The sequence below is a fragment of the Solanum dulcamara genome, chromosome 12 (assembly GCF_947179165.1).
Source record: "Solanum dulcamara chromosome 12, daSolDulc1.2, whole genome shotgun sequence".
Taxonomy (NCBI): domain Eukaryota; kingdom Viridiplantae; phylum Streptophyta; class Magnoliopsida; order Solanales; family Solanaceae; genus Solanum; species Solanum dulcamara.
In genome coordinates this window covers 61,774,173-61,795,138 of record NC_077248.1, presented here as the reverse complement: position 1 = coordinate 61,795,138, position 20,966 = coordinate 61,774,173, and positions in this window count along the sequence as shown.

The window sequence follows — 20,966 nt, the reverse complement described above, 5'->3', positions numbered from 1 at the left end:
TTGATCATTATCATAACTTCATCATAAATCATAAATATCAACTTTAAATTATAGAATTTTCCTTGAAAATCATTAAGCTCATAATCAACTTATGAAATCATCTTTAACTTCATAATCATATATTGGAAATAGCTTTATGCATGACATTCATAATTCAACTTAAAATCATGCATTTCATGTAGAAACATGCTTAGAATAATCATTGATAACAATTCAAAAGAAATTGAAACAGCCCAATGCAGTTCATCAAAATAAGGGTTCATAAACCATTAAAAATTTAAGGATACTTTGAGAAAATTTTCAGACTCCATGGGTGAAAGGAACTCATGGATCAATCACCACATACCTTGATTGAAATTACTTAGGATTGGAGAAGAAATCTGAAATCCTAGCATGAAATTTGAAGAAGAATCCTCGGGAGAATTATGTTCTTGCCTTAGAGAATTTTGACGAGTGATTTTAATTGTGTCTATGTTCATTGAACCGAACTTGGAAAATGAAAAAACTACCTTTCATTAAAAACTCAGATTTGACCCTATGAGATGACTGTACGAGTCGTAGAAAGGATGAAGAGTCATCAAGATGACTCGTCCTACAGGTTTGAGAAAAGAGACTGAATTCGAGTCTCTAAAGTTTGCATATGCGTCATTTTTACGAATCATTTTCTTGACTACGAGTTGTCATTGGGACTCGTCTTGCAGGTGTTCAAACCTGCTATCTTTGGAGATTCTGAACTTTTGAAATGAGTCATTGTTATGACTCGTCAACAGGATGACGACTTGTTCTATTGAGTCCTAGAACCTTTCTTGAGGGTGGTGCTGAAAAACACAAAAAGGCTCTCTCTATGACTCATTTCTACAAGTCGTATACCCCCCTACGAGTCATAGAGTGAGTCGTAATACTAAATCCAGACAATATTTTCAGTGATTTCTCCTAGGTTCCAACTTTCCAATTTTTAGAGTCTTACATGGGCAATCATATAGATAGGACCTTTCCTTGGGCTCTAGTATTGGCCTATGTAGTGTAGGGGATTAGGGTAAATGTGAGCGCACAGATAGTGTCCGAGTGAAATATGCTCTATAGAGGGAAAAAGAAGGCATTCTTCCTTCTAGGGATGGTGACAATAATGTGCAAGTAGATAAGGGTGCCACTCTTGAACTCTTATGAGGTACTCCCCATGGATCATCTTTATCATCCTCTCTTGATCAAGCAGGCTTCTTCTAGGAGACAGAAGAAGAGAAGTGTGAGCAATGCTGGGTGCAGTAAGGCAGCGGCAGAAGAGGACGAAGAGGTCTCTCCTACCTAGTCTCAGCCCTTACTTTCTGCCTCTCGCTTGGAGGAGGACTTAGCTGCCATCCGAATAAGGTTGGGAGGCACTTATGCTAGCATTTCGGCTTTAGTACCACCTTCCACTGCCTTTGAGGTCGAGATGCTCCACTACCAGCTGTGCTGGGATAAGAAGAACAATGTAGAGAAGGGTCGATTAATGGCCCAGATATGGAAGACCATTAAGGTGATCTTCTCTTGTGTCACTCCTCAGAGGGAGATCCCATGCTTGATCTGTTAGATTTTGCGGAATTCCCTTTTCTGAATGAGGCTTGGACAGGCGAGCGTGCCTCCGAGGATCTCGACTCGGAGGATAACATGTCACACCCTGAAAGGGTACTCTAGACGTGACTGGCACTCGAAGACCATTGCTGGTCCCCAAGAAAACCACTTGGTCCAATCACTTATCCATTCATATTAATCAATCAGCGGAAAGTTTGAAATAAAGAAATAATTTAGTGGGCAATCCAAATCAACGATCTAACTCAAGAAAGAATGGCCATGGGCCAATAAATTAAACTCCAATCTTTGTCATTAGAAATAGTTTGACAAGAATAATTCAAGGAAAGAAAATACTCAATTGACCCATCATGGTCTAGTCTATGAAGTCTCTATCACTACTATCTAATTGGTGCCAATGACATGTTCATGGCTACCTCAAATCAAAATGAAAAGGGCTAACTCCACGCAAGAATAACATAAGCGGTGTCCTTCGAATGTAGGGGAGGACTCACCAATACGCTGAGTGTTTATAGATCCTTAATGGTACTCCTATTGACGATCTCTTAAACCTGTCTCTGCATCATGAAATGATGTAGGTCCAAATGGATGTCAGTACATGGAATGTACGAGTATGTAATATGACAGAATGAAACATACCTCAAGGAAGAATAACATTGGTTCAAATATCTCAATTCAGAAAAATAAGAGAGACTCAATCAAAGTGTCATAAGTCTAAAGTAAGGATACCGTTTTAGACAAAGACCAATCATATATCATACAACCCATTCCAATCATGTACAATACAGTTCAATCAAATCATTTACAATTCAATCCCATCTAATCACATATCGCTCTATTCAACCCAATGCAATCGTACACTATCCGATCACATATCATTTAATCCAATCTATCACATATCACCTACTCCAATCCAATCATACACAATCCAATCATATATCATCCAATCCAATTCAATCATATACAATCAACTCAACAAACAACTCAACAATCAAGTCAAAGGACTCAACTCAATAAATATGCAAATTAGAACTTAGTAATGTGATATAATCCAACTCAATTATCAACAAGCTCAATCAAACCAATCAAATCATGCACAATCCACTCAATTTGGGAGTTTCTCTAACTGACAACAATCCCACTACCTATAAATAGTCGATGCATAACAAGCCACGTCGTTGCCACGTCCGTTCATAGTTGCCAAGATATGAACGAATCAACCAATTATGGATCCGTCAATCAATCAAGTCCTATCATTTCAAGATAATGAAATAGGGAAACATCCGATACGGTACAATCCCTTCCTACGTTGGCGACGTAGTTTATGAGATTCGAGTATGGACTATACTCTTTCCCAATTCGGTGCTCAATACTCCTCCCAAGACTCAATATGCACATATCTATCAAGTGAGTAAAATATTCAAAATACTCATTTAGTCTCTTAGGACTTAATTTCAAATCAACTTATTTAGTCTCATTGGACTCTTTTCAAAACTCAATCAGTCTGGTCTCATTGGACATTCTTTCAAATCGACTCATCTCAATCATCAAACTCTTCTCTTTAAATTTGATGTCATCTCAACTCGATGGATGTAGAAAATATTATATAGATTTAAAATATAATTCCAACTCCTCAACTCTACCTCAAAATAGACATTTTTATGTAAAAATGTTCAACTCATTTATACTCAAAATACTCATGTTCAAAGTGATAATTAAGAGACTTTTCAAACTCAAAACGTGCTTAAACTCTTTTTTTTTTAAAATCAAAGATGAAAATAATCATTCTTTAAAACTCAAAATAGTGTATAAATAGTGTATGCAAAAATGCTCACAATCATTTATTTAAAACTCCTTCTCGAAAGATCATTTATTTTTAAAATTCTCATTAGACTCCAATCAAATAAAATTATGCAAATCACATATCACATAATCACATTAGACTCCAATCTACTTCATCACACAACATCCTCATCAACATAACCTCTTCATTCACATCATCGTCAAATATCATCATTCACATTATCATCAAACATCATTATTGCATCATCATCAAATATCATCATTCACATCATCATCAAACATCATCATCACATCATCATCAAATATCTACTCCAAAATTCTTAGTTAATTCTATGTTCAATTTATAGAGACAAAAGGACATTCCAACTCTACCAAGGTTTCATTTCTTTTTATGCCCTTCACATTCATAATTATCCCAAAATTTTCATATAACTAAAAATCAATTTCATCAAACCTCATTTCACTATGAGAAATGAGGCTTAAAACCCTGCACATCTAAAAGTGACGCGTCGCGCCAAGGACCAAACTACTGAGGCTGTTTTCTAGCGCTATAGTGGCGTCGGACACCACTGGAGCGCCAAGCCTAAATTTCCTCCAGTGGTCGCCTAGGCCTGAAATTTATGCAGTACTAGTCTGTAGTAAAATGGTCATAACCTTTGACTTCGAACTCCAAAATTTGCAATATTAGTGTAGTTGTAAAGAAGACTCAAAGACCTTTAATTTGGTAGGTCGTGGGCCACCCATTTCATTATATTCTAGGAGATATGGTCGTTTGAAGTTGACCCTTATACTAACTCCTCTGAAAACTTAATCGATTGGAATTCTTTGGACTCGGTTTGGTGTTAGAGATCCCTTATGACCCATAAACACATATAACATACTCCAAATACTTAGGAATTAATTCTAACTCATATATATAATTACAAGTCCTTCGGTTCGAGTCTACACACACGTGGAGAAATGTTCGAGTCTTTGCAAACACTCCCCCTCTTTCTAGGTTGAAAATTTTTGTTGATTTGGGTTTGCCCCATTTGGACATGTAACAAACAATATTTCTATTTCTTTTATGCTTTCCTTATGTTTTTATAAGCACATGGATTCTAAATTTCTAATTCTCGTTGTCGATAATGAACGTTAGACTACTTATGACTTACACTTCTACTACTGAGCTTTGATTGGAGCAAAATAATTAGCCAATATATGATTCGGAGTCAATAGGCAAAAGAAGGGGAAAATAAGAGATATCGGTCTGAGATTCTATCTCGCCCTATCACGCTCTAGCGGTCCCGTCATCCCGTCCAAGTAGTCCTGACGGGGTCAGTTTCTAGGAACCCACTTCCTGGGAGCTCTCCCCATTCCTACAGTTCTTTATTGACCCCAGGGCCATGATTTAGATAGAACTTAACTCTCCTATTCGAATTTGGTAGAGTTTATCCCAGAGTCGAACCCAACACTACATATACAAAAGACTTTCCCCATTATCCTAGCATAATAACATGCACACCTCAAAAAGAAAAAAAGTATGCCTACTGATCATATTATCTAAAAATAATTATGAAACATGTTAAAGAAATCTCTCATGAAAACAATTCCGCTATTATGCAACAATAGCCCTTTTCTCTCATGGTTCTCAACCAATCTCGACTGTCTTAAAATCAAAGTTTCTCTACAGTACCAAATTATTCTTTTTCCTTTCCATCTTTGCGATCTATAAGTCCATACACAATTAAGAGTTTAATTCTCTCGTACAAATATGTCATATAACACGTCAAAGATTCGTTCACTTATTCACATTGTAGTTTATCACTAGACCATTACACATAATCAAGTTATCACCCTTTTCTAAAAATAAGGTCATAGAAACCTAAGCAATCATATCATACATCGTTTCAACCATGAGTACACTTCACATACTGGCAGGTATTTCAGGCAACACGATGCACATAATGACACCATATTATTTAGGTAAGTACACTTCACACATTAGCAATTATTTAGGCAACACTCCGCACATAGTCACAATTCAAAGCTACATCACACAAGCAACCCAATTTATTTAACTTAATTCACTTCTCGATTCCCATTTCTCTTGCTTGTGTCCCTTCAGCCGCGATAAAAAAATAAAGTTTACTTCATTGAGATACTAATTAGAATCTAGAGATACCAATTAGACTCAATCCATACCACAAGCAACACAAAAGGAAAGAAGAAATAGAACAACTTTCTTGAATGTTTTATAGCTTTCTGAAGATTAGATGTGGACATCAACATACCAATCTGCATGAGTCTATTCCATACTTGCTCTTGTATTGGGAGATCGGTAACTTAGGCTTTGATACTAATTTTTCACGATCCAATCCACCGAGCCGTGCGGGCACCCACTCTAATACCTAAGTAGGAGAACCCTTAATTCCCAACCAATTAAATTATGCAAAAAATTACAAAAACAAGAATGTTAAACAGAAAACCCATGAATTATGAGACACTAAGTTAAAACATAACCAAGATTTGAATTTATAAAATAATTAACACCTCTAAGGATGTAGTCTAAACAAGTACAAGAGCTACTAAGATACAACATATACAAAATAAAGCATGACACAGCTCACACCATAAGAAAAGAAGAGTAGAAGCTATTGGAGGTCGTCTTCATCTATGAAACATCACTAACCCTACAACCTGACTATGTCAACCCGATATTCACCGCATAATATAGAGAAATCAATAGGAAAAAAAACCTGCTAGTAAAAAATACACCGCTAACCTTTTATGCACTCTTCCATCTCACAACAACCTCCCAATGTTCTTTAAGCCTAACACTTATCCCCTTTAGTTGGTTTGTTGCCAACTCTAATACTGATCCAGGCCTAGCCCTTCTATCACATAGAAGAGTTCTTAAAACACACACTACCACTAAGTCTGCTATGCTAAATTTCTACACTCGCTAGCCTATATTCTACAACACGACCCTTAATCCCACTTTCCGCTACGCAGCTAGGCTTTACCAACCATTCTAGACCGGACACTCTTAACAAGGTAGAACCTAGTCACTCCACCACTACATGCTTCGACCCTCACTGTCACTTACTACAACAAGACTGCCATATAGTCAAACTCTAAATTACCAGATCCCAACTTAAAAATACAACCGCTACTCTCCACTAGACCACACGCGACCTCATACCTGACTCTATTAAATACCATAGACAGCCCTACTATAGTCAATAGATGATACATAATTATTTACACTTACTTCCAGTTTTTAACTTGAATAAGTTTTTAGAATAAGAAGGATCAATTATAGCTAAGTCAATTCTTCAGTTCTTGCACATATAATCATATTATTTGACAAGATGGCAATTACCAATTGGCCCTCTCATTGAACCATTAACATATATTTGGTCCTCTCATGAAACTCATACCCAGATTATTAGTGTGCTGAAATATGACACCCGATCTAATTAATGTCGAAACTTGACACCCAATCTAATTATGTGTCGAAATGTGACACCTGATACAATAATGGGTCAAAATATGATATCCGATTCAATTATATATCGGATTGTGACACTCGATCCCAAGCAACGACAACCAAATCACAATTACAATGATTAGCCTCATGTATTTTGTCACGACCCAACCCCGTAGGCCATGACGGGTGCCTTAACTGGACACTCGCGTATACCCTTGATAACTATAAGTAAACATGTCTCCTATTTGAGTCATAGCGTACCAACAGGCAAGCCAATATATAATCCAGCAAGGCTATCGTAACATATAGACACAACCTTAGACACATACATATACAACCCACATACATGTCTACAGACCTCTAAGAGAAAGAACAGTAACATAAGGCGGGACAGGGCCCCCACCGTACCCCTGAACAAATAAATGTATATATCAAGGGTTAATACCAAAACTAGGCACCGGCATATTGGAGCGCTTCTAGACTGCTGAGTGGAACTCTGTAACACCCCTCAAAATTTTCCCTAAGATTCGGGCCTTCTTTGTATACGTGTGAGGCTCATCATATTTATTTCGAAGTATGTGCTTGATTTAAGATGAGTCCCTGAGAAATTAGGAGCGTTGGAGGTGATGTGGGGTCATTGAGGACCCCTAGGACCGAGCTAAGTCCAAGAGATCCATTGTGGCTAAGTTTAGGATGAGTTCATATAAGGGTCAACTCTTAATGACCCTATATTTTGAAAGGTGTCAATCTGGGTGGCCCACGACCTATCAAATTAAAGGTCGTCGAGTCTTCTTTCCAACGCCACCAAGAACGTAAATTTTGGAGTTCGGAGTCAAAAGATATGACGATCCTAAGATGAACTAGCACGACAGAAATTTCATTTTTGGCCTGAGTAGCAACTGCAGGGGAAGTGGCCTTGGAGCTGTAAGGGCGCGACGCGCCACTATTGCGCCAGAAAAATGCCTCAGTAGTTTGGTCCCTGGCGCGACGTGCCACTAAAAGTTGTGCAGGGTTTTTTAGGCCAATTTCCCAGAATTCAGAACAATGGGCTTGGCGCTGTAAGGGCGCGACGCGCCACTATCGCGCTAGAGACATGCCTCAGTAGTTTGGTCCCTAGCGCGACGCGCCACTAAAAGTTGTGTAGGTTTTAGTCGTGATTGGCCTTGGCGCTGTAAGAACGCGACGCGCCACTATCGCGCTAAGGGCGTTTCAGCCTATTTTCAGAACTTTTGAGGAGGGCAATTTGGGAACTTACACAAATTATATATATGTAACCCTTGGTCTTTTGGGAACCCATTTGGCAGCCCCCACTCTTTCTCTAAAAAGCCCTAGGAGCTTCTCTCTCTCTTCTTCATCTTCTCCATTTCCAACAAAAAGAGTCCAAGAGCTTCAAGATTTGAGTCCCCCATTGAAGACCCAACATCAAGGTTTCTTCAAAATCTTCAAACAAGGTATGTAAGGCTATCCAAAACATGGGCTAAGTTCACCTATGTGCCCTATTCTTGCTTGAGGTTAGATATTCATGAAAAATAGAGTTATTGGTATGGTGTATGTCTATATTAATTTTGTCTCCTATTTATATAATGCTATATGTATTGATGTTATTGAGCCAAGAAGTCCTTAAATTCCTTCATGATTAGTATGAATTGATGGAGATGAATTGTTGTTATGTTTTGTTGACCTCTTTAGCCATGTGAATATGTTGTTTAAGTCAATTTCCTTAAATGCGCTATTCTATTTGAATGATTGAGTTGAAGTCATAGAGTTGTGTTAAATTTTGAGGAGATGTCATAAATGTTCATATAGATGAGGCTTGATTGAGTTGATATGAAGAAGGAATTGGCAAGTGGACAAGGTCCTAAATGAGACTTGTCATTGTGCCTCAATTGAATTGCAAATGAGAACCGAGTTGATAAGGTGGTATTGTACCACATGAAACTAGCCGTGAGGGCTTGTTTGAGATGATATGAGGAGTCTTATGAGCATAGAGTTATGGGAGGAGTATCGAGCACCGAAGCGGGTGAGAGTATAGTCCATACTCAAACCCCAGAAACCACGCCGCCAACGTAGGTAGGGATGGAACTGTTATAGTCGGATGCTTCCCGAGGGATTGGAACCGTTAAAGTCAGATGCTTCCCGTGGGATCGAACAGTTAAAGTCGGATGTTTTCCATTTGTATTTTCCTGAAATGAGAGGACTTGACTAATCGATGGTACTCATGATTAGAGAGGCATTCATACCTTGGCAAGGTATAGACGGACGTGGCAACAACGTCGGATTATTGTGTTATCACCGACTCATAGGTGATGGTTGTCGGTTAAGAGAAACTCCCATTTAGGCCTTGTTAGTGCTCCGAGTCAGTTGAGTTAAGTGGCTTATGAGTTAGTCCTGTCTAAACTATTCTTGTTGGACTTAGGACATTGAGTGAGTTGTGATGTATACATGTATGAGTTGAGGTCCTGAGTTGATATTGATGTTTTCTTAATGTGGTTTCATCCGGCCATTTTACATACTCGTACATTCCATGTACTGACGCCATTTGGCCTGCATCGTTTCATGATACAGAGACAGGTACTAGAGATCATCAACCGGCGCTCCGTTGAAGATCCACATACACTTCCAGCCAGTCAGTGATTCCTCCTAGTTCCCGGAGGATATTGGGCCTTCTTGTACAGTTTTGTTGTCTCTTCTTTTATTTAGATTATTGGTAGACATGGTCTTGTCATTGGTACCTTTTAGACTTGAATAGAGGCTTCATAGACTGGAGTGTGGGGAGGATTAAACTCTTATCTTGAGGAGTCTTAATTTACTATTCTTGTTGGGTTGTAAATGTTTAGCCTTCGGCCCTTATAGTATGAAAAGTATTTCATTAATTGAGTTCCGCTAAGAGAATGTGAATGAATAAATGAGTGACTGGACCAGGTGGTTCGCTCGAAGGTCAGAAATGGCCTTCGGGTGCCGATTACGTCTAGGCTACCCTCCCGGGGCGTGACAAACATGGTATCAGAGCATAGAGTTCAAGTGTCCTAGGAAGTCTATGAAGCCGTGTCTAGTAGCGTCTTGCTTATGGGTGTGTTGTGCACCACACTTATAAGCAGGAGGCTATAAGACATTAATTCGTGTCTAGTAGCGTTTCACTTCTTTCATACTCTGAATTCGTGCGATGGAGTTAAACTCTATGAAACTTCCCTTCTAATTCGTGCGTTTATACGTTACAGATAATGCCTCCTAAACATATCGCTAGCCAAAGGAATGTTGATAATGCAGGGATGCCTCAGTCAGAGGCCCGCCCAACAAGGGCTAGAGGCCGACCCGCGAGATATTCGGAGGCACCCCAAGTACCATCTACCCCACCTGCACCCACATCAGAGGCTGAATTTCGAGGGGCAGTTGCAATGCTCACGCAACTAATGGCTGCCCAAAATGGTAACTAGAGTTCGCCGACTCTCAGCTCTAGTTCCCAGGAGCCATCTGCTGCCATTAGAATTAGAGACTTTCTGAGGATGAATCCACCGGCATTTACGGGTTCTAAGGTTGATGAAGACCCCCAGAACTTTATTGATGAAATATGAAAGATTCTAAAAGCTATGCATGCTACTGAAATTGAGGGGTCGAGTTGGTATCTTATCAACTCAAAGACATGGAAAATATTTGGTATAACCAATGGGAGCAGAGTAGAGGTGAGGATGATGAACCTGCTAGGTGGGATGAATTTAAGGGAGTTTTTCTTGACCACTTCTTTCCCCGAGAATTGAGGGAAGCGAAGGTGGAGGAATTTGTTAATCTGAAACAAGAAGGTATATCGGTTAAGGAGTATGGCCTAAAGTTCATCCATCTGTCCAGGTATGCTCCATAAATGATTCCTGATGTGAGGACAAAGATGAGGAAGTTCGTCTCCGGATTAGAGAGGCATGTGAAGAAGGAATGCAAGGCAGCATTATTGATCTTGGATATGGATCTTTCCAGATTAATGGTGTATGCTCAATAGGTAGAGGAGGAGAAAAGAAAAGACAGAGAAGAGCACCTGAGCAAAAAGGCAAGGTCATCTGGGCATGAGAATGAGCAGAGGCAAAGCAAGGGCAGCATGTCCTTCTTCTAGAAGAGGCCTTCCAACTATGCCTCATCTACCGCCAGTGCACCGATGCCGCAGAACAGGTATGATAGGCAGGAAAAGAGTCGTCAGAGTTTCAGACCCCAGGCTTCTCAATCCCAGGTCAGTGCAAGTCAAGGTGCGAGGGAGAAGCCATCATGCAGTAAGTGTGGTAGGCTCCACTTTGGAGAATGCAGAGCGGAAAGGGTTGGTTGTTATAAATGCGGCCAAATGGGCCATTTTCAGAGGGAGTGTTCAATAGGAAGAAATAGAGCCCAGCATTTTGTCACCGCACCGCCGGCTAGAGGTAATTAGAAGGGCACTACTTTAGGCACCAGCGGAGGTACCAACCGCCTATATACTATGGGTAGTCACCAAGATCAGGAGAACTCTCCAAACGTCGTGATGGGTATGATTCGAGTCTCTTCTTTTGATTATTATGTATTGATGGATCCGGGTGCCACCCTATCTTTTGTGACTCCTTATGTGGCTAGTAAATTCGATAAAATTCCTGAACGTCTTCTTGAGCCTTTTAGTGTGGCCACTCTTGTCGGTGATTTTGTCTTAGCTGAGAGAGTCTATAAAGATTGCACTGTGTCCATTTATCACAGGGATACCTTGGCCGACCTAGTTGAGTTAGACATGGTTAACTTTGACGTGATCCTTGGCATGGACTGGCTCTATGTCTGTTATGCCTCTATTGATTGTAGAACTCAGATTGTCACGTTTAAATTCCCGAATGAGGCTGTCATAGAGTGGAAGGGTAGTCCGATTGCGCCTAAGGGTAAGTTTATTTCATACCTTAGGGCTAGGAAGCTAATCTCAAAAGGGTGTGTTTATCACATTGTCCGAGTGAAAGGTGATAATATTGAGTCTCCATCCCTTGAGTCGGTTCTGATTGTCAACGAGTTTCCAGATGTCTTTCCTGAAGATCTGCCTGGAGTCCCTCCTGATAGGGAGATCGACTTCGGGATTGATGTTCTTCCTGATACCCAGCCTATCTCAATTCCTCCTTATAGAATGGCCCCAGCCGAGTTGAGAGAGTTGAAGGAGCAGTTGAAAGACTTATTAGATAAGGGATTTATTAGGCCGAGTGTCACCATGGGGAGCTCTGGTCCTATTTGTTCGAAAGAAAGATGGGTCCCTTAGAATGTGTATTGACTACAGACAGCTGAATAAGGTCACCTATAAAGAACAAATACCCTCTCCCCAGAATAGATGATTTATTTGATCAGTTTCAGGGTGCCACGTGCTTCTCAAAGATAGACTTGAGATCCGGTTACCACCAGTTGAAGGTGAGAGAATGCGATATTCCAAAGACTGCTTTCCGGACTCGTTATGTCCACTTTGAATTCTTGGTCATGTCCTTTGGATTGACTAATACCCCCGCCGTTTTTATGGATCTCATGAACCAAGTATTCAAGCCATACCTTGATATGTTTGTGATTGTGTTCATAGATGATATACTGGTTTACTCCAAGAATGAGGAGGAGCATGCCCATCATCTTAGAGTTGTCTTGCAAACTTTGAGAGACCAGGTATTGTATGCAAAGTTCTCCAAATGTGAATTTTGGCTTGCATCAGTGGCCTTCCTAGGCCACATTATATCTGAAGATGGTATTCAGGTTGATGCTCAGACTATTGAGGCAGTGAGGAGTTGGCCCAGACCCACATCCCCGACAGAGATAAGGAGCTTTTTGGGTTTGGCTGGCTATTATCGAAGGTTCATAGAGGGATTCTCCTCCATATCATCACCATTGACTAAGATGACTCAAAATAAGGCTAAGTTCCAATGGTCCGAGGCTTGTGAGGAGAGTTTCCAGAAATTGAAGACTAAGCTAACCACTGCCCCTGTTCTAACCTTGCCTGATGGTACAGAGGGTTTTGTGATCTATTGTGATGCATCCAGAATTGGTTTGGGTTGTGTGTTGATGCAAAGGGGGAAGGTGATAGCCTATGCTTCAAGACAGCTTAAGGTTCACGAGAGGAATTACCCAACTTATGACCTTGAGCTGGAGGCTGTGGTGTTTGCACTTAAAATCTGGCGCCACTAACTGTATGGAGTGCATATCGATATATTCACCGATCACAAGAGTTTGCAATACGTCTTTAGCCAGAGGGAACTCAACCTGAGGCAAAAGAGATGGCTTGAGCTACTCAAGGACTATGATATGAGCATCCTCTACTACCCAGGTAAAGCTAATGTTGTTGCTGATGCTCTTAGCAGGTTTTCTATGGGTAGAACTGCCCACGTGGAGGAAGGAAGGAGAGAATTGGTGAAGGAGGTACACAGATTAGCCCGATTGGGAGTTCATCTGGAAGAAAACAATGAAGGCGGAGTTACTATTCAGGATGGTTCTACGTCCTCACTTGTGGCAGAGGTAAAGGAGAAGCAAGACCAAGATCCCAACCTTCTCCAATTTAAGGGAATTATTCACAAACAAGAGGTAATGGTTTTCACCAAAGGGGGAGATGGTGTGTTGAGGTACCAAAATAGATTATGTGTGCCAGATGTCGATGATGTTCGAGAGAGGATCATGGCCGAAGCGCATAGTTCCAGGTACTCCATTCATCCAGGCTCCACGAAAATGTATCATGACTTGAAGGAAATCTATTGGTGGAGTGGGATGAAGAAGGATATTGCGGAATTTGTTTCCAAGTGCCCAAATTGCCAACAGGTGAAGGTTGAGCATCAAAGGCCATGTGGTCTAGCCCAAAACATAGAAATTCCAGAATGGAAGTGGGAGATGATCAACATGGACTTTATTACAGGCTTGCCGAAGTCCCAAAAGAAACATGATTCCATTTGGGTGATTATGGATAGAATGACGAAATCAGCTCACTTTTTGGCGGTTAAGACTACTGACACTGCAGAAGATTATGCAAAGTTGTATATACAGAAGATCATCAGATTGCATGGGGTCCCCTTGTCTATTATCTCAGACAGAGGAGCTCAATTCACTTCCCAATTTTGGAAATCCTTTTAGAAGGGATTAGGTTCGAGGGTGAACTTGAGTACAACCTTCCATCCCCAGATAGATGGCCAAGCAGAGCGCACAATTCAGACATTGGAAGATATGTTGAGGGCGTGTGTGCTTGACTTCAAGGGAAATTGGGATGATCACTTGCCTCTCATAGAGTTTGCATATAACAATAGCTATCATGCAAGCATTCAAATGGCTCCTTATGAAGCCTTGTATGAGAGGAGGTGTAGATCGCCCATTGGGTGGTTTGAAGTTGGTGAAGCCGAGTTGATTGGGCCTGACCTCGTTCACCAAGCCATGGAGAAGGTACGAATTATCTGAGAGAGACTAAAGACAGCTCAAAGTTGCTAAAAATCTTACACCGATGTGAGGAAGAGAGACTTAGAGTTTGAGGTGGATGATTTGGTGTATTTGAAAGCGTCATCCATGAAGAGAGTCATGAGGTTTGGAAAGAAGGGGAAACTTAGTCTCCGATACATTGGTTCGTACCAAATTTTGAGGCGGCTCAGGAGTGTTGCTTATGAGTTGGACTTACCATCAGAAATAGCTTCTATTCATCCGGTGTTCCACATTTCAATGTTGAAAAAATGCTTGGGCGATCCCTCGTTGGTATTCCCCATTGACAGCGTTGGAATTAAGGATAGCTTGTCTTATGAAGAGGTCCCAGTCCAAATTCTTGATCGCCAAATCCGCAAATTGAGGAACAAAGAAGTCGCCTCAGTCAAGGTCCTGTGGAGGAATCAACTTGTTGAGGAAGCCACATGGGAAGCGGAGGAAGCCATGAAATCTAAATATCCACATCTATTCGTGCCTACCGAGGAGGATGTCGAAGGTAATGTCCCTTTTCTTGACATTGAATTCATTTGTGCATTTTGAGTCTTGATTAATAATTGATTGATTGAATGACTGGGTTTTGATTATGATTTGTACCCCGAGTCCATTCTTGGTTACCCGTCATTCGAGGATGAATGATCCCAAGGGGGAGATAATGTAACACCCCTCAAAAGTTTCCCTAAGATTCGGGCTTTCTTTGTATACGTGTGGGGCCCATCGTATTTATTTCGAAGTATGTGCTTGAGTTAAGATGATTCCTTGAGAAATTAGGAGTGTTGGAGGTGATGTGGTGTCATTGAGGACCCTTAGGACCGAGCTAAGTCCAAGAGATCCGTTGTGGCTAAGTTTAGGACGAGTTCATGTAAGGGTTGACTTTTAACGACCCTATCTTTTGAAAGGTGTCAATCTGGGTGGCCCACAACCTATCAAATTAAAGGTCGTCGAGTCTTCGTTCCAACGCCACCAAGAACGTAAATTTTGGAGTTCGGAGTCAAAAGATATGACGATCCTAAGATGAACTAGCACGACAGGAATTTCATTTTTGGCCTGAGTTGCAACTGCTGGGGAAATGGCCTTGGCGCTGTAAGGGCGCGACGCGCCACTATCGCGCCAGAAATATGCCTCAGTAGTTTGGTCCCTGGCGCGACGCGCCACTAAAAGTTGTGCAGGGTTTTTCAGGCCAATTTCCCAAAATTCAGAACAATGGGATTGGCGTTGTAAGGGCGCGATGCGCCACTATCACGCCAGAAACATGCCTCAGTAGTTTGGCCTCTGGCGCGATGCGCCACTAAAAGTTGTGCAGGGTTTAGGCGTGATTGGCCTTGGCGCTGTAAGGGCGCGACGCGCCACTATCGCGCCAAGGGCGTTTTAGCCTATTTTCAGAACTTTTGAGGAGGAGCAATTTGGGAACTTACCCAAATTATATATATGTAACCCTTGGTCTTTTGGGAACCCATTTGGCAGCCCCCACTCTCTCTCTAAAAAGCCCTAGGAGCTTCTCTCTCTCTCTCTTCTTTATCTTCTCCATTTCCAACAAAAAGAGTCCAAGAGCTTCAAGATTTGAGTCCCCCATTGAAGATCCAACATCAAGGTTTCTTCAAAGTCTTCAAACAAGGTATATAAGGCTATCCAAAACATGGGCTAAGTTCACCCATGTGCCCTATTCTTGCTTGAGGTTAGATATTCATGAAAAATAGAGTTCTTGGTATGGTGTATGTCTATATGAACTTTGTCTCCTATTTATATAATGTTATATGTGTTGATGTTGTTGAGCCAAGAAGTCCTTAAATTCCTTCATGATTAGTATGAATTGATGGAGATGAATTGTTGTTATGTTTTGTTGACCTCTTTAGCCATGTGAATATGTTGTTTAAGTCAATTTCCTTAAATGCGCTATTCTATTTGAATGGTTGAGTTGAAGTCATAGAGTTGTGTTAAATCTTGAGGAGATGTCATAAATGTTCATATAGAGGAGGCTTGATTGAGTTGATATGAAGAAGGAATTGGCAAGTGGACAAGGTCCTAAATGAGACTTGTCATTGTGCCTCAATTGAATTGCAAATGAGAACCGAGTTGATGAGGTGGTATTGTACCACATGAAACTAGCCGTGAGGGCTTGTTTGAGATGATTTGAGGAGTCTTATGAGCATAGAGTTATGGGAGAAGTATCGAGCATCAAAGCGGGTGAGAGTATAGTCCATACTCAAACCCCAGAAACCACGCCGCCAACGTAGGTAGGGATGGAACCGTTAAACTCAGATGCTTCCCGAGGGATTAGAACCGTTAAAGTCGGATGCTTCCCGTGGGATCGAACCGTTAAAGTCGGATGTTTCCCATTTGTATTGTCTTGAAATGATAGAACTTGACCAATCGATGGTACTCATGATTAGAGAGGCGTTCATACCCTGGCAAGGTATAGACGGACGTGGCAACAACGTTGGATTGTTGTGCTATCACCGACTCATAGATGATGGTTGTCGGTTAAGAGAAACTCCCATTTAGGCCTTGTTAGTGCTCCGAGTCAGTTGAGTTAAGTGGCTTATGAGTTAGTCCTGTCTAAACTATTCTTGTTGGACTTAGGACATTGAGTGAGTTGTGATGTATACATGTATGAGTTGAGGTCCTGAGTTGATATTGATGTTTTCTTAATGTGGTTTCATCCGGCCATTTTACATACTCGTACATTCCATGTACTGACGCCATTTGGCCTGCATCGTTTCATGATGCAGACACAGGTACTAGAGATCATCAACCGGCGCTCCGTTGAAGATCTATATACACTTCCAGCCAGTCGGTGAGTCCTCCTAGTTTCCGGAGGATATTGGGCCTTCTTGTACAGTTTTGTTGTCTCTTCTTTTATTTAGATTGTTGGTAGCCATGGTCTTGTCATTGGCACCTTTTAGACTTGAATAGAGGCTTCGTAGACTGGAGTGTGGGGAGGATTAAACTGTTATCTTGAGGAGTCTTAATTTACTATTCTTGTTGGGTTGTAAATGTTTAGCCTTCGGCCCTTATAGTATGAAAAGTATTTCATTAATTGAGTTTCGCTAAGAGAATGTGAATAAATGAATGAGTGACTGGACCAGGTGGTTCGCTCGGAGGTCAGAAATGGCCTTCGGGTGCCGGTTACATCTAGGGTACCCTCCCGGGGCGTGACAAAATCCTACGCTGACGAATTCCCCGAGTGTGTATCTATGCCTGCGGGCATGAATGCAGCCCCTCCAAAGAAAAGGGGTCAGTATGACATATGTACTGAGTAGGTAAAACATAACATAGCATAACTGGAAGCATATCTAAAACAGAGAAACAGGGGAATAAAATATCATATAAGAAACCTTTGTACCTGTACCTCGTGAAACATATGAACATGCATGCTTATACTATACAATATAGTCGGCCCTTTCAGGGGCTCGGTGAATCATAACTGTAGGACCATCATAGGGTCCGACGCCATCATCACCTTATCACATCGCATCATTATTATATATATATATATACATACGTACCCGGCCCACTAGTGAGGGACTCGGTGAGTTATTCATGTCATTGTATTATCATTTCCTCATATAGCGTACCCGGCCCTTTAGTGAGGGACTCGGTGGATAATGCAGTGAACTGCGCACGATTACATACCCGGCCCGGGACTCGGTGATAAAAGGGTTACAGTATACACGAGTAGAGTAGTGAGTAAGCATATGTAATTTAAAACATTGTTCAAGACTCAATGAAGTAGTAACGACAAATTATCGTTTGAAAATCAAGACGATAGTCATATCACTCATTCCTCAAACATTACTATTGATCATGTCAAAAGAGCCTTAGAAACCATAGGCATGAATCAAGATGATACAAAATAACTTATAAAAGTCAAGGACATTAACTAGTGGAGAATCTCTTAGAAGAGAAATCATGAATCACCCTCAAGGCTCATATTAATCCTTACTTAATACTAAGCCATGCCGAAAGAAAGAAGGGACGGCTTTACATACTCTCTTATTTTCCCTTATGGAGTCATTATATAAATATGTGCCGTGGAAAGTACGGTCCGATCCTTAGATAATAACATATATCATACTTGGCCCATCAAGGGACTCGGTACCATAAATATTTCATCATAACATCATAACTTATGTCAAAGACATATCAAGAGAGAAAAAGGGTAGCTTTACTTACTTATGCCAAAAACATGCCAAGAGAAGGAGGGAAGCTTCACATACTTACTACCCTCCATCGTATAGAAGCCTTGAGAGGCAATAAATCAACTAGTATAGGAATTCTACCATCGAGAAGTGAATAAGACTTATGAGTCATACTTGGAGTTCTATGAATGGAATTATACCCACATTTCGCATATCAATAACTTAAGGCTAAGACATGCCAAAAGAAAAGAAGATAGCTTTACATACCTTTTTCGGAATTAATTGAAATCCGGCTTGCCTTGATACCTCCTTAACCTATTGACATGAAAGTAATACTAAGATTAATAGCCTTTAAATTTCCAATATCCCACTCCACAACCAAATACTAATAGGAGTCATTTCCTTATCCATTACCCCCGACTAGTTTGTTACTAGTTCCGATGCTACGAAAAATCGGGCACCATTTCCCCTACAACTTCAACATCCCCGAGATTCCAACTCGGCCACAATATTAACAACCATACCAATAACAACAACTAGCAGCATATTTACAATTAAATCACTTCAACCTTACACAATACAAGCTCCAAATAACTAGTTTCAAACTACGATACCAAAAATAGAGTTTCTAGTTTCCATTTTGCAAAACCGTTAATCGTACGAAGCGGGGGTCGTGTGGATGCAACCAGCAGCTCCCCCACCTCCTTTATAAAACTTTTAGGCCCTGAAATACCCCACCACACGACCAGCAGCATCCCCTACCCGCACAACGCCTCATTTCGACTACAATTTAACTATAACGATTTCAATTTAGGTTGTTTCTTTTGCTGAGAATTTCTACGACGTTCTTACACTTCAAGCAGCATAAAAGATGTGTAATACACCCTATAACAACACCATAAACTTAAAATTGAAAGGAAAGACCTTACCTTTCCCGAAATTGGCCAAAACTCGCCAAAACTCGCCTCGGAACTTCTCTAGAGGCGCTGAAATTGTGTGGACTGCTTGCTGTCCGTTTTGGGCTGCACCAAGCCATGATTTTATACTATCAATACCTCCATATCATCGTGGTTCACCCTAGATAATTAATTCACGGAAAGAAATCGAGAAACTCACCTTTTTCTCTCCAAATCCATGACCTTCTCCCTCTCTAGTTTCTTCTCTTCTCTTCTATCTTGTTCTAGAATATTTGGATGAAGTTATACTTAAAGGATAAAGATGACTAAAAGTCATCAACATATATATAGGCTACTTTAAGGGAGACACATGTCCTCCTCTAAGTGGTGACACATGTCAAGCCCTAAGTGGTGACACGTGTCAAGCTCTCATTGGCCAACACACCTCTTTCCTCCAATCATGGGCTGCCACATGGCATGTGGGGTCCACCACCCTTGCTCCAGCTGCTTCCACGTCGCACTCTCTCATGCTGCCACGTGGCACTCTCTTTTCCCCCTCATGGGTTCATAATCTCGTCTTCTTTTACAAATCTATGTAATCCTTGCTACGTAAGCTTGGTACGTACTCATGTAGCTTAAGAATATAAGATTTTCAAGTTGGTAGCTTACGTAAATAAATCGAGTCCCACGACTCATTATTCGATCTCCAACTTCTTCCGAATTCTTATAACTTTATTTTCAATCTTCCCTGCCATGGGGTATCACATTCTCCCTTCTCGACTTTTCTTGAAAGTTCCATGGAATTGATGACTAAGCCCTTTTATTCATTTATCACATGGATAAATTACATGGGCTTGGATCCTTCTTTATGGACCATGGCATGGTTGGGTCTTTCTTGTTTTTGTTTTCCAAGCCCAATCACTTGGTTCCTACTTTTTTGTAATTCATGAAACATTTTTTTTTTTGAAACTCCCATTTTTTCCTTAGCCTCTTCCAATATTTCCAAATTCCAAATTTTTTATAACCAACTTATGTGTAAAACAAGGTCAAGACATAGCATGGTCCTTAACTCGTTACAATTATCCCAAAATGTCCAAATGCGCAAAATACGGATTATAACATATTTACACAGTCAATTAATAGATTCATGGCATACAACTTCACACATTTAGTCATTTCATTAGGTTCGTTACTTTTCCTTTATTCTCAGGAAGGCATATACTCAATGGGGCAGTCACCAGACATTAATAAAATAGATGGGGAAAATCAACCATCACCCACCCCTAAATCACCAGACAATTCTTGCCCACATAATATACATCAGATATAACAACTAAGGCTACACATGTAACAATCCATACTTCATGTCCGAAGGCCTAAACATGAAATTTCCCATCAATTACCATTACATTAAGAGATGGGCACAAGTTTAAAGCTACCCAATTAAGAAAACCTAGCCTACCTGGGCGCCAAGAAGTTGTACAGAGGTATTGTAGCTCCAATCCTAGCTTTCTAAAATGGAATGATGGAAGTAGGCCTAAATTTCGCCGGTTGTAACCTTTCTTGCGCTAAAAATCATCATCTCCCTCCTTCCCAAGCCTAAAGTAGCCCTTTGAGGGTTTCAAGGGGTAACCCTCATCTATTTTGGCACTTCGGGAAAAGAGGATAAAATAAGACTTCGCA